The 16,313-nt window shown below is 35.3% G+C and overlaps 1 long non-coding RNA gene across 1 annotated transcript in view; it reads left to right on the forward strand.

The window, feature by feature from the left end:
- The first annotated feature begins 4,792 nt into the window (after positions 1-4,792).
- The window catches only part of LOC132523054 (uncharacterized), a 54,152-nt gene continuing 42,631 nt past the window's right edge, over positions 4,793-16,313 (forward strand). The window contains exon 1 of the long non-coding RNA XR_009541413.1: positions 4,793-4,868. This is a non-coding gene — a long non-coding RNA (uncharacterized LOC132523054). The remainder of the gene's footprint in view (positions 4,869-16,313) is intronic.

Here is a 16,313-nt window from a genome sequence, read left to right on the forward strand (position 1 = left end):
CTAAGTGCCCATCATGGGATGAATGGATAAAGAAGATGTGGCACATATATACAATGGAATATTACTCAGCCATAAAAAGAAATGAAATTGAGCTATTTGTAATGAGGTGGATAGACCTAGAGTCTGTCATACAGAGTGAAGTAAGTCAGAAAGAGAAAGACAAATACCGTATGCTAACACATATATATGGAATTTAAGAAAAAAAAAAAGTCATGAAGAACCTAGGGGTAAGACAGGAATAAAGACACAGACCTACTGGAGAATGGACTTGAGGATACGGGGAGGAGGAAGGGTGAGCTGTGACAAAGCGAGAGAGAGGCATGGACATATATACACTACCAAACGTAAGGTGGATAGCTAGTGGGAAGCAGCCGCATAGCACAGGGATATCAGCTCGGTGCTTTGTGACCACCTGGAGGGGTGGGATAGGGAGGGTGGGAGGGAGGAAGATGCAAGAGGAAAGAGATATGGGAACATATGTATATGTATAATATTCACTTTGTTATAAAGCAGAAACTAACACACCATTGTAAAGCAATTATACCCCAATAAAGATGTTAAAAAAAAAATGTTGCAAGAACACTTAAGGATGATTTAATCAGGCCAATTTCTTACATGGCTAAGTTTAAAAAACAAACAAAACGACACAACAACAACAAACCCTCCCTCCACCCCCAACATTGTCTGAGGATTTAACACAGATTTCTGATCTCCATTGTGGATTTAGTGGTCCAAGGGAATAGGCTGACAACCTGTGTTAAAAAATAAATACAGAAAGAAATAATTTTACCCTATGAGTGGTTTTAAAACTAGTGATATATTCTCTCTACTACACTGTTAGAACATTGAAACGACAGGGGAAACTTTGTTACTCCTGAGGGATGGTCTCCAGAATTTTCTGACAGTAGCAGTTACCCTGAAATTAATATTCCCTTAACTTCTGATCATGTCCACATCATACTTTGTTATTCTGTGTCCTTATAGCCTTTTTTTAAAAAATTCTCCATTTCCTGCTTCATATTGCTTTAGAATGATACACTGAAAACATGGCTTACATCATGCAACTTGCTTGCTCATATATTCAGTAATTCTAACAGTATTCTGATGCCTGTAACTGGCAACGTAACTCACTAGTTTGTCATAGAAGATTTGAAAGCCTAACTGTATACCTTGTCACTTCAAATTATTCCACAACTCAAATTTTCTTTGCAGACAAATTCTACACATTGTCTACTCTTACGATTTTGATAATATTTATTTTCTGGGATGAAATTTTTTCCTCTTTTTATCTAAATCCTACTTATAATGTACTACTATAATCAAACAGATGAATTGATAAAGATGATGTGATTATACACACACACAATGGAATATTATTCAGAATTAATAAATCCTGTCGTTTGCAATAGCATGGATGGACTGGAGGACATTATGGTAAGTGAAATAAGCTAGACACAGAAAGAACCACAGCCTGGTTCTTAAAAAAACCGAACTCACAGAAGCAGAATCGTGGTTACCCAGGGCTTCAGGGTGAGGAGAAATGGGAGTTATTGGTCAAATGGTATAAACTTTCAGTTATAAGATGAACAAACTCTGGTGATCTAATGTACAGCATGGTGACTTGGTGACTTTAGTTCATAATAATGTATTGTATACTTGAAAGTCACTGAGAGTAGGTTTTAAATGTTCTCTACACACACACACACACACACACACACACACACACAAACACATAAAGATAACTATGTGAGGTGATGGATGTGTTGATTAACTTGACTGTGTTAATCATTTCACAACATATATATATCAAATCATCACATTGTACACCTTAAATATATACAATTTCTATTTATCAATTATACCTCAATAAAGCTGGAAAAAAATTTTCTTCACGAAGCTTATGTTGATGACCTCATTCCAAAAGATGTTTTCTGACTGAAATTTAACAAAAGTAACTTATTCACTTCATTATGTTTAACCTTACAAATTTAAGCTCTATATGCCTGATAATCTGTGTAAAAAACTTAATGATAGATCTGCAGATGCTCTCAACCTGCAGTACTCTGGCATCTCTAAATCCCTCATGTTTCCTCTCTTAGCTCAAACATAGGTTATAGATTAAGAGTTTAAGAAGGTCGAACTCCCAGATGTAGGATGCTGATGCCCTATTCAGTCATCTAGGTTATCCTGCAGTACTCCCAGAACATTATCCTATTTAAAAATTTTAAAACATGTTATTTGTATGTAATAACAAAACTTGCATATATTCAAGTATAACAATACTTGAATAGTGAATATAACGTGCTATACAATTTTCTAAGCTGTTTACAGGTATTGTCATACTGATAATACCAGTAGGTAGGTACTATTATTAGCCTGGGAGGAGGGCCTGAGGGGAGGGGCTTCAGAAAGTTTAAGTAATAGAAAAAAGGTCATGTAGCAAATTAGGGAAAGAACAGGGTTTTAACCTGCAGTTTGAATCCTTTTCTTTTACACCATTACTAATCCCCAGAATGTCTAGGTTGTATACATATGGCTTTCCAGAATGAACTCTACGTTCTCCAGCCTCCAAGCAGTCACCTATGGCTGGCCGTGTAACTAGATCCTGGCAATGAAACCAGAGGAAGTGACCTGTGATAGCTTTTGGTTGACTTTCTGAAAAGGTAGCTGGGGGCTTCCCTGGTGGCGCAGTGGTTGACAGTCCGCCTGCCGATGCACGGGGCACGGGTTCGTTCCCCGGTCCGCGAAGATCCCACATGCCGCGGAGCTGCTGGGCCCGTGAGCCATGGCCGCTGAGCCTGCGCGTCCGGAGCCTGTGCTCCGCAACGGGAGAGGCCACAGCAGTGAGAGGCCCGCGTACCACAAAAAAAGATAGCTGGTATGTGTTTGCTGTTTTTCTCCCCATTTTTTCAAGGTGATGCTTGGAATAGAAATTAATAGCTGGAACTCCATATTGGATCATAATGATAGTAAGTTCTATACCATAAGCTTGACCTGGTATGGACGGTCTTAAACTACTGTGGGTCCTCTATACTAACTCTCTATTGCTTACATCCCCAATATTTCATGAAAGAGAAATTTAACTTATATCTTGTTTTAGCCACTGTTTTCAGCTCTCTATTATTATAATAGCTGAATTTAATCCTTACTGATAGATTTCTTAGGTTATATTGAAAAATAATATAAAATTAATGTATTTGAGAACACTGGGCTACATATATATATATCTTTACTGTATTAAAATTAAAACTAAGGAATTAAAAATATGTATTAGCTAATTTTAAATGACAATAATAAACCCATTACATGTTAATATACTTCATGAAGAACAATTATATTTTCCAAAGCAAAAATGAAATGAGAAAAGTAACATTTTTAATGTCTGGCTTAATAGAGGAGACACTGGATGGATTCTTGCATCTGCTGTTGAATTTAATTTATTGCCATATGATTTATTGGTTAAAGTATATGAACAAAATCTAGCCTCACAGAAATATGCATTTGGAAAAGAGAGGAGTATCTTAATATTTTTGGATAATTATATTTTTCTCCAGTACTATTTCAAAACTCAACGAGTGGTAGTTTCTTAAATGTTAGTTGCAGTCAATGAAACTGAAAGCATATCAATAACCATTTTATCCTGTTATATTAAAATTTATTGGCATATCTTACATTTTGGATGGATATTTTACCACTTTGGAAAATATTCCACTAAGTAACGAACTTCCACATTTGATACATTTCAATAAAATGAGAAAAAAATCATTTTTTAATTTCACAACTAATCTCATCAGGGAAGCCATTGTGTTAGAAGATGGGGTCATTCCAAATTTTCCCAACTTTTAATATTTATTTGAAAGCTCAAATGTTATCATTAGCAAAAATTACTGTCAGTTGCCGTCATTGAAGTGATAGGCTTTGCTCATTTTAAAAAGAAAATACCCGCCAGATAACTGGGACTGAATAACGATTGTTTGTCTGTTGTTCTTCCGAGTAAAAACTGAATTCTGTAAAAAGTAGCTAGTTCAGCTTGCAATTCAATCACACGAGTGCTTTGTTTGTCTAAGATAACCATCATACCTCAGTGTTCAGCAGAAATGCTTTACATGATCCTCCCATTTTATCACCCCAAATAATAAAAAGATGTGTATTCAAGAATAAATATGCAGTAAAATTCATAAATTCTACTGTTTCATCATGCAAAAACTGGCTTTTTAAAAAATTCTGAGTGAGTTACCCCATGACGTAGAGGTCCCAGCCAACAGAGACGTAGGCTGAGGGCAAGGAGAACGCAGAACAAGAAATGGAAACGTAAGGAACTTCTTTCAGCCTGATACACATACATATTTCCCCGTGTTAGGTATCCTTGTATATATTATAAATTAAGCAGCATTCTCCTTTTTTCCTCCTTTCTCTTCTCTCCTACTTTGAGATACGGCGAATTGGCCGTGGTGAACTTTATAATCTGGTGCTGAGAACACAGGTTGTCAAGGTGAGATTATGAGTGACTCGGAAAAGGAACAACCATTACTCAGAGGTAGAAACAATGGCAGACCGGATATTTGATTTTTATTTTTGAGGCTGTCCTACCTTCGTCGTGGAACAAACACCAGCTCTTCTCTGTTCTCAAGCAGGCTGAGTTCCCAACCGGAAGTTACCACAGCCAAGGCTCTCCCGCTCATTCTTCGGTTTTCCAGTTTGCCAACTGCAGATTTTGGGACCTCTCGCTCTCCGTACTGAACGTAACCAATCCCGCGAGCTCTGCCGTGAAGGAGCGCGATAACTCGAGAGCGGGAAGTGTAATTTCCGGTGGGAAACCTGTGGGCTGAGTTCTGAGGAGAGCGGCTGTTTCGCGTCCACTCTGAAAGGTAGGCCTACCTCAAAAAAACCGGAAAGTTTAGGTATTCCATTTGTTATTTTCTCTAGCTCTAGAGTATGTTAATTTCTTTTCTGGTTCACTCATATTTGTATCTCCTCGTGGTTCTGTTTCTCAAAAAGACCTTGCCTATTACACCTAGTTTCATGATTATGGTCCGTGAGTCACTTCAGACTCAAGCTTAGACTCTCTTTCTCTAGCCCTTACTGTGAATTTTGTAATCAACCAATTCCTAGTATTAAATATTCCCTTTTAATGTAGTAGAGAAGTTTTTCTATTTCACAACTGAAGCTGGACTGATGCAAATAAATTGTTTTAATATCACCCCAAATTATAATTACTTCTTTTGTAGTTGTTTTCAGTAACACAATTTTATGTTCCTTCTGACCCGAGTCAAATAATTACTTGAAATCTCAGTAGAATACTTTCTTTAAAAAGTGATGAAATTATTTTAATTTATCAGAAAATGTAGAGATTGTATATAAAACATGCATCTCCTATATTTCCATGAAGTTTCTACATTTTATCACATTGCTTCATGTTTTTAAAAACAAATATAAGAGATGGTTGAATTTCCAGAGTACTATACCCTGACACTCCCTTACTTCACTGCATCACACTGTGTTCTGCCTTTTCAGAAGTAACTAATATTCAGAATTTGATAGTGACTTAGAGTCATATTATTCCATGGTACACTGGTATGTATTTAGAAACAGTATAGACTTGTTTTGTGTATTTCAAATTGTGTATAGATGACAAAATACTGTACAAACTATTGGCAACTTGTGTTTCCATACAATGCTGTAATTTCAGACATTTAACCTTACTGCTACATGCACCTCTAATTTATTTACCAAAGTTGCATTATGTAAGTATTCAAAAATGTGTATATTCCCTTCCAGGTAATGGACAGTTAAAAACGTTTCCAATTTTTTAAAACATTCTGTAATAAATACTCTTTTTTTATATGCACATGTGCAACAATTTATCGGATGTACTATACATACTTTAAATGGCCAGACCAAAGTGAATGCAAACCATTACTTTTAGTAGCTATTGCTAAATAACTCTACAAAATAGTTGTATCAGTTCAAACTTTCAGAATAGTGTATGAGAATTTTCTTTCTGCATATTTCTGTCCAAAACTTGGAGATGATTTTCTATTAGACTGTGTGTCTTTTTTATTGATGTATGTGAATGCTCTATATAGTCTCAATAATAACATAATTCTTGCAAACATTTTGTCCTACTTTGTGACTAAGCTTTTTTTTTTTTAAACTTCTTTATTGGAGTATAATTGCTTTACAATGGTGTGTTAGTTGCTGCTGTATAACAAAGTGAATCAGCTGTACGTATACATATATCCCCATATCCCCTCCCTCTTGGACTCCCTCCCACCCTCCATATCCCACCCCTCTAGTGGTCACAAAGCACTGAGCTGATGTCTCTGTGCTATGTGGCAGCTTCCCACGTGACTAACCTTTTAATTTTATGGTGTCTTTAGTTGAACATGCATTAATTTAATGTAGTCTAATTTATACATCTATACTTTTTACTTTATCTTTTTCATCTTTTTCAAGAAATGCTTCCCTTCTCCAAGACTGATCAGATATTTTCCCCCCCCACACACTTTTTTTTTTTATAAAAAAACTCCCAAGATTTAGTCTTTTTTTGTCTCTCAAATTTTAGTCTTTAACCTACCAGGAATTAATTTTATGTATGACTTAGGTGGAATTCTAATTTTCTTATATTTTGTTTTTCTATATGGACATTAACTACTCTAACATCACTTGTTATACATATGGTCCCTGACTTTTTTTTTTTAATTGAAGTATAGTTGATTTACAATGTTGTGTTCGTTTCTGGTGTACAGCAAAGTGAATCAGTTATGCATACATTAAAAAAATTTTTTTTCATTATGGGTTATTACAGGATATTGGATATATATATATATATTGAGCTATACAGTAGGACCCTGTCTATTTAATATATAGTAGTTTGTAGCTGCAATAAGTTCATTTGTGTCATTTTAGATTCCACATGTAAGTGATATAATATGGTATTTGTCTTTCTCTTTCTGACTTCACTTAGTATGGTAATCTCTAGTTCTAGACACGTAGCTGCAGATGGCATTATTTCATTCTTTTTTATAGCTGAGTAGTGTTCCATTGTGTATATATGTACCACATCTTCTTTATCCATTCATCTGTCGATGGACATTTAGGTTGCTTCCATGTCCTGGCTATTGTAAATAGTGTTGCTGTGAATGTTGGGGTGCATGGTCCTGGACTTCTGTTGGTTCACCCTGACAGTTTTTCAGCTTTACAATGGTGGGAGAGCAATACACATTCAGTAGAAATTGCACTTTGAATTTTGATCTTTTCCCAGGCTAGTGATACATGGTAAGATATTCTCTCATGTTGTGGCAACGAGCTGCGGCTCCCAGTCAGCCATGTATGTGATCATGAGGGTAGGCACCAATATACTTACACCATTCTGTACACAGACAACCATTCTGTTTTTCACTTTCAGCACTTCATTCAATAAATTACATGAGATAGTCAATACTTTTTTATAAAATAAGCTTTGTGTTACATGATTTTGATTGACTATAGGCTAATGTGAGTGTTCTGAGCACGTTTTAAGGTAGGCTAGGCTAAGCTATAGTGTTCATTTGGTTAGGTGTATCAGATGCACTTTGGGCTTATGATATTTTCAACTTCCAACAGGTATATCAGGACATAACTCCATTGTAAGTTGAGGAAGATCTGTATAGCTCATATTTGAGTTTTTACTGTTTTTGGCTGTAATGGATAGTGTTGCCATGAACAGTCACGTACATGTTTTTGGAGAATATAAATACACGTTTTGGATGGATACATAGCTAGGATTGGAATTACTAGCATATATGGCTTATATGCATATGTCCAGCTTTGCGATATTGCCAAATACTTTTCCAAAGTGGTTATAAGCATTTGCCTTTCTCTCTAATGTGAGTTCTTGTTTCTCTACTCATTAATTTTTAATATATATGACAAACCAATTTATGGTTGTCATTTATATTGATTTGTAAGAATCCTTTATTATTTATAATATTTTATATTTTCTAAATTTCCTTCTTAGCTTTTAGAATTCGTTTGTATATTAGAATTTTTTATGTAGAAATTCATGTAAACTACATTTAATGGCAGTTTTTATATTTGTTTTCCAGTTCCATAGTTTTTACTTCTCAATCTAATTTGTCTGGGCCCTCAAACAAAAAGTTAATATAAGTGGTGATAAAGAACAACATTGCTTTATTCCCAATTTCACTGTGAACTCTGAAAAATTCATTTTAAAGGGTTCAATTTTAAGTTTCTCCACAATATTTATTATCAGGTTAGGAAAGTTTCCTTTTATTCCTACTTGGCTAAGAAATTCTTTTCATTGTCAATAGAGCTTAAAAGTTATTTAATTATTTTTTTGCATGTAGTGGAATGAGCATATGTTTTATTTCCTTTAATCCAGTAAGAAATTATATTTTCTGGTATTAAACTACCCTCACCTTTTAAAAATGAACCATACTTTATGAAAATGTTATTTCCCCCCTGCTTAAAATGTTATTTCCTCATTTTTGCTGTATTTGTTATACTTGTTATTTATGATTTTTGTATCAATCCCTGTGAAATCAGTCTTTCTTTCTGGTATTGGTTCTTGTCCAGATTTTTACTAGACCCATAATATTAGTTGAATACCTTTTCCTTTAGTTTTTTCCTATAAAATAATTTCTGCATGTTAATAATTAAGATCTGTTCCTTAAGGTTCAACACTTAACAGTTTACTTTTGGGGACTGCTGTCTTTGGGTAAAATATAGGGAAAATAATACATCTATTATTAATTTCATTTTATCAGATTTTTATCTTTAACAAATTGATATTATTCACTTATAGTTTTACTTAAAATGATACATTCCATCTAAGTAATTTGTTCATAGCATTTATTTATAATGCTGTAAATATATGCTACACTATATATATAAAAATATTATAATTTTTCATGACATATTTTTACTGGTGGTTTTATGTCTTTTTCATCTATATTTCTGGAAGTTGGCCTGTTGTGCTTTTTTTAAAATGAATATATTTCCATCCAGTTGATCATTTCTGTCCTGTTTATTTAGCCTCTATTTCATTAATATTTGCTTCTTTTTATTATTTCCTGCCCCCTAATTTCCCTTAGGTTTACCTTTTTTTAGCCTAGCATTTTGAGGCCAGTGTTACAGTCCTTTATTTAGAAAAGTAGTAGGTGATGAATAAATGCTTAGGCTTTGGAATCAGATATATCAGTGCTCTCACCTAGTAAATGCATGACTTTAAGGAAGGAGTAAAACCTCTTTACACCTTAGGTTCCTTACATGCAAGAGGTGGAAACAATTACCTTCCCATGAAGCTGTAGTGAAAGTTAAATGAAAAAATTTATATGAAGGGCTTCACATAGAGCCCACTGTATGGTTACATTTGTTATTCACCTTACTTTTAAGACAAACAAGAATTAATATGCATGTTTATAATGAGAATTTTCTTAATGTTTTGTCATTTGTTTCACACTATCAGAGGGTTGTGTGTCCTCCTTTTTCTTTTCTTTAAAAATTCAGTAATAGAAATCTACACTCAGGAGAAATTCACAATTATATGGAGACATTTAATTCTGGTTTATCTTGTTTATCTAAAGTAATTGAGATTTGCATGCTTGAAACACATAATGTGATCTTTTTTGTGATGAAAACAAGCCAGTTGGGAGAATAATATTTTACCACTCTTAAAAGTATTTGAAGATGCATTTAAACTTTTTAATTGTATTTAATTTTAAATTTTATTTACTTATTTTTTGAGGTATAGTTGATATATAATATTATATAAGTTACAGGTGTACAATATAGTGATTCGCAATTTTTAAAGGTTATACTCCATTTTTAGTTATTATAAAATAATGGCTATATTCCCTGTGTTGTACACTGTGTACTTGTAGCTTGTTTTATACATAATAGTTTGTACCTCTTAATGCGCTACTTAGTTTTTTGAGAAATCGCCATACTGTTTTCCACAGTGGCTGCACCAATTTACATTCTCACCAACAGTGTACGAGGGTTCTCTTTTCTCCACTTCCTGACCAACGATTTATTATTTGTATTCTTTTTAATAATAGCCATTCTGACAGGTGTGTGGTGATATCATATTGTGGTTTTGATTTGCATTTCCCTAATGAGTAGTGGTGTTGAACATCTTTTCATGTGCCTGTTGTCTGTCACAGTGTTCTGTTTGAAAAGATAGCTATTCAATTCTTCACATTTTTTAATTAGGTTGTTTGGTTTTTGCTTTTGGGTTTTTTTTGCTGATCAGTTGTATGAATTGTTTCTATATTTTGGATATTACCCCCTTATCAGTCATATTATTTGAAAATATTTTCTCCCATTCTGTAGATTGTCTTTTCATTTTGTCAGTGGATGCATTTGCTTTGCAAAAGCTTTTAAATTTAATTAAGTCCCATTTGTTTATTTTTGCTTTTATTTCCTTTGCTTTAGGAGACAGATCCAAAAAAAAATATTGCTACGATTTATGTCAAAAAGAGTGTTCTGCCTGTTTTCCTCTAGGAGTTTTATGGTATCCAGTCATATGTTTAGGTCTTTGATCCATTTTGAGTTTATTTTTGTATGTGATGTTAGAGAATGTTCTCATTTCATTCTTTTACATGTAGCTGTTCAGTTTTTCTTGCACCACTTATTAAAGAGTGTCTTTTCTCCATTGTATATTCTTGCATCCTTTGTCATAGATTAATTGTCCGTAAGTACATGGATTTATTTCTGGACCCTCTGTTCTGTTCCATTGTCTGTTTTTTTTTGTGCCAGTACCATACAGTTTTTTGTTTTGTTTTGTTTTTTGCGGTACGTGGGCCTCTCACTGCCGTGGCCTCTCCCGTTGCGGAGCACAGGCTCCGGACGCGCAGCCTCAGCGGCCATGGCCCATGGGCCCAGCTGCTCCATGGCATGTGGGATCCTCCCGGACCGGGGCACAAACCCGCGTCCCATACATCTCAACCACTGCGCCACCAGGGAAGCCCCCCATACAGTTTTGATTACTGTAGCTTCATAGTCTAGTCTGAAGTCTTGGAGTTGTTATTCCTCCAGCTCTGAATTTCTTTCTAAAGATTTTTAGGCTAATCAAGGTCTTCTGTGTTTCCTTACAAATTTTGAAATTTGTCCAAGTTCTGTGAAAATACCATTGGTATTTTGATATGGATTGCATTGAATCTGTAGATTGCCTTGGGATGTATGGTCATTTTAACAATATTAATTCTTCCAGTCCAGAGACATCATATATCTTTCCATCTGTTTGTATTGCCTTCCATTTCTTTCATCAGTGTCTTATAGTTATCCAAGTACAGGTTTTAGGCTGTTGTAAATAATGCTGCTATGAACATTGGGGGTGCATATATCTATTTGAATTAACTTACTGAAAATTGGCTGAAGGACTACTGTACAAACAAGGCTGTAGAAAAGATATACATGTAATTGTGTAGGATGGGAGGAAAAGCAGTAGGGATAGGATCTGTGCCCCCTGGCAGTGGCCAGATTCCATAGTATGTCATATAAAAGTGATAATTGCCTGATTCAGGACCTATCATCTCCTGGACCATGTACCCATGTCTGCTCAATTTTTAAAAAATCTTGGTTCTACATACGTTGACCTCTTTTCTCTGGAATCAGTTTTCTTTCCCTTTTGGAATCTTACTTTCATGGAAAGCAACAAAAACCTCCTCTCTCCTCACACTTCTATCCTTATTCCTACTTAATTCTTTTAAACGTGTCAACAATGTGAAGCCCAGCAAAGAGGAAAATTTTCATTCTCAGAATTCCCATATGCCGTACACACTGGATCTCTGGTTGCAATTTGCTTGGATTACCTAAACCACTTTCAGTCCACTAAACAAGTAGCCATCTCATTACACCACTATCTTTCTTTTTCACTCTTATACCCACTCTCAGTCAATCCTATGGAAGCCTCAGAGTCTGGGCATCTGATTTACTAATTTATTCTCCAGCGATAATTATCGCTGTCTCTTGTTTTAAGCAAGCATGTGGACAACCCACGGAACACTCAGGTTATTTTACCTTTGGAACTCAGTTTCAACAATGTGTAGCCATTCACCTCTAACTGTGAACTTTATCTTATTAGAACCCATGACTACATTCATGCTTACATATAAAACTTAATCATAGCTATTATTCTTAATATATCTACTCTTCAAGTTAATAAAGGACTTATTCTTTCTGTGATTTACCGCACATTTTAGGTTTTGTTCATCTTACTTTTAACCTTCACAGCTAGTTCTAGACTCCATCATTTCAACCACTGTCACCTAAAATCCTCAACTCAAATTAGAGTTTTGCTTGCTTTCTCCATTCCTACAACAAACTGCCAACACTGCTGGGAAAATAAATTGAGTACTTGCAGGGGAATGCATAAAAGGAGGAAACTACCAGTTGGGATGACATAGCCTGATACTTTAGGATGAAGTCCTGAACAGATACTTTATTTCAACACACTATGCTTGTAGTAATTTGAGATATGTTGTCCACATTTTCCTTAACTTTCTGATTCTAAATTTATTCATCAATGCATAGTGCCCTCAGTTGAAAGCTACATTATCTTTGTTTTTTCAAGTTGTTTTTATTAAATTTCAAAAATGTTAGTTTCAACTGTAATTCCAGTAATTCTCCATTTTGTGATGTTTAACACAGGATCTGGTATATTACCTTGTGTTTGTTTTATTGTTGCAGTTACTTGGTGGGAGACTTGTTTCATGCCAAACGTTATCGTTACCATTAAAGTGACCTGAGTTCCTAGGGTACTTGGGTACTTTTCTAGGACTAAATAGGAAGACTGTTTCACAAAATGTTAAGAGCCCAGGAGAAGACAGCAAGGTCACTAAATGAACATTTTGAAGCCAATACCTCTTAGGATTATTAGTATAATCCTAATACAAGGGTTTACTCTCCATGTCCCTCTTGATATATATTTGGTAATTGTTATGGAGTATGAATTGTTATTGTGATAAAAAAAGAATTATTTATGAATAATAGAGTACTGTTGAGAGTAAACTGAAACAGCATGATATCATCAGAATTAATTCCTAAGATCTCAGCTTGCAAGCAGGTAATAGGAAAACAAACTCCAAAGAATACTAAGGTAATACTACATTTGCCCCTATTACGTTATTTATACAATGACTACAGAGGCTACACCTCCTGAGAGAATATAACGTTATCACTAATAACATGCTATCGTGTACAGTGGTACAGAGGCTGCCAAGTAGACTGTTGTACATCATCTTTTACAAATTCTTTTTATCTCCCTACAGTTTCATCAAAGTCATCAATCTCTGTACCCTAGTTACCATGTCCCTCTCTTTCGTTTGTAGCTTAATTCACTGTTATCCAGAATATGAGTAACATAACTTTGTGGCTCTCAACCAAGCAAATTAGAGTAGAATATGAAATAATAAATGTCATAGTTCCCTCTCAAGATCTGAATACTTGGTAAAGACTCTTGGGGGTGTGTGTGTGTGTGTGTGTGTGTGTGTGTGTGTGTGTGTGTGTGTGTGTGTGTGTGTGTGTGTGTGTGTGTGTGTGTGTGTGTGTGTGTGTGTGTGTGTGTTTTCAGACATACACAAATGCTAGTGCTTGGGTCCTTTACAGTTAAATTCTTTGAATGACTTACCAGATGAATTAGTAATTCCCATGGTCCTTTCTAGCTATAGCCATATTCATAGAGTTTGTACTGCCTATTTCTGTGAACAAAGTTTTTATTCCAGAGCTCACATGACAAAGAGAAATCTAAACCCCTTTCTGTTTTGTCTCTAATTTGATTAAATTCTAGATGTAGCTGCTTAGCAACAAGATTCTCCTAGTGCTATAGACCATAACAACTGGCTAGAGTCTCTCCTCATTGTGGCTCCACCATCTCCATCAAACTTTAATTCTAATTACTTCTCAATCTGAATAAATCTGACTACATTCCTTATCTGCAACCCCTGAGCTCCCAACATACAGTATAAGCACTTTAGTTTCAGTAATTTTGATCATACTATTATTTCTTTATAGGTCAATGAATAACTCAGAGGCACTTCATGTGTGCACATACAGTTCATCTCTTGTGGAAACTTTGTCATTAAAAAGGCAAGCTAGGGCTTCCCTAGTGGCGCAGTGGTTGAGAGTCCGCCTGCCGATGCAGGGGACACGGGTTCGTGCCCCGGTCCAGGAAGATCCCACATGCCGCACAGTGGCTGGGCCCGTGAGCCATGGCCACTGAGCCCGCGCGTCCGGAGGCTGTGCTCTGCAACAGGAGAGGCCACAACCGTGAGAGGCCTGCGTACCGCAAAAAAAAAAAAAAAAAAGAAAAAAATGAAAGCTAAATTTAGAGGAAGAAATGAGTAAAGAACAGCATGGGAATAAATTTAGTAGGTAAATTGACTAGCTGGCATTTAAAAATTGATATTATAAGTTAACGGTAATTAGCAAGTTGGCCTGGGTAAACCAAGGAAGCAAGATTAGGTATTTATTATCCTTGAGAGTTTATGCATGGGACAAAGAGGAGGTTGGCAACGTCTGTAAGTCTGGTGTCTGCTGGTGTCATTCTATTGCCTTTCCACCTTAGGACGTCCATATCTGTACTATTTCCAATATGGGAAAATTTCACTTTCTCTCTGGCTTTCATCACAGCTACTTTTTTAAACGACCAAATTTGGCTATGACTTTGTTCATCTTTCTATTAGTTTTCTAGGGCTGTTCTAACAAAGAAGGCAAAATGAGTGATATAACAGAAATTTATTGCCTGACAGTTCTGGAGACTGGAAGTCCAGTGTCAGTGTCCACAGGGTCTTATTCTTTCTGAAGCCACTAGGGAAGGATCTATTCTAGGCTTCTCTCCTAGCTTCCGGTAGTTCCCTGCCTTGAGGCAGCATGATTCAGTTTTCATATGATGCTCTCTCCTGGTCCAAAATTGTCTCTTTAATTAGGACACCAGTCATATGTCCAATCTGTTGGCTTACAGCTGTTCATTATATTTTCTTACAAACCTTTGTATATCTGTGGAATCCATTATTATTTCTCCTCTTTTGTTTCTGATTTTACTTCTCAGTGCCTTCTCTCCTTTTAGTGAGTTTAGCTAAAGTTTTGTCAACTTGGTTTATCTTTTCAAAGAATCAGCTCTTAGTTTCATTGATATTTTCTGTTGTCTTTTAAGTGTCTATTTTATTTATTTCCACTATGAACTTTATTTTTCTGCCAACTTTGGGCTTTGTTTGTTCTTTTTCTAGTTTCTTTAAGTGTAAGGTTGTACTATTTATTTGAGATTTTTCTTGTTTCTCGGTTTTTCTGTTTTGCTCTAAGCTTCCTTCTTAGTACTGCTTTTGTTGTATCTCATGGATTTTGCTATATCACATTTTCCTTTATATTTGTCTTCAGGTATTTTAAAAATTTCTCCTTTGATTTCTTCATTGACCCAATAGTTGTTCAGTAGCATGTTTTTCAGTCTCCACATATTTATTATTTTTCCAGCTTTCTTCTTGCAATTGATTTCTAGTTTCATACCATTGTGATTGGAAAATATGCTTGATATGATTTCAATCTTCTTAAATTTATTGAGGCTTGTTTTGTGTCCCAATTTATGGTCTGTCCTTGAGAGGGAAGAATGTGCATTCTGCTGCATTGGGGTGGAATGTTCAATGCAAATTTATTATGTCCATCTGGTCTAATGTTTCATTTAAGGCTGCTGTTTCCTTGTTGACTTTCTGTCTGGAAGATCTATCCATTGATGTAAGTGGTATATTAAAGTCCCCTACTATTATTGTGTTGCTGTCAGTTTTTCTCTATAGGTTTGTTAATAATTGCTTTATATATTTTGTTGCTCCTGTGTTAAGTGCACATATATTAAAATAGCTGTTATGCATTCTTAATGAATTTTCCCCTTTGTCATTATATAATGTCCATCTTTGTCTCTTGTTACCTTTATTGGCTTAAAGCCTATTTTGTCAGACATGAGCATGGCTACAGCCATTTACTTTTGGTTGCCATTTGCTTGGAGTATTGTCTTCTACCTGTTCACTTTGAGCCTATGATTGTCTATAGAACTGAGATGCATCTCCTCCAGACAGCATATAGTTGGGTCTTGTTTTTTAATCCATTCAGCCACTCTGTCTTCTGATTGGTGAATTCAGTTCACTTACATTTAGGGTGATTATTGATAAATGACAGTTTAGAACTGCCAATTTATCTTTTGTTTTTTTTCTGGTTGCTCTATATCTCCATTTTTCCCCCTGTGTTTCTGTCTGCCATTTTAGTTTGGTGGTTTTCTATGATGTTTTTCTCAGTGTTGTCTTTTTTTTTTTCTTTTACATTTT

Source organism: Lagenorhynchus albirostris, chromosome 7 (genome assembly GCF_949774975.1).
Source record: "Lagenorhynchus albirostris chromosome 7, mLagAlb1.1, whole genome shotgun sequence".
Taxonomy (NCBI): domain Eukaryota; kingdom Metazoa; phylum Chordata; class Mammalia; order Artiodactyla; family Delphinidae; genus Lagenorhynchus; species Lagenorhynchus albirostris.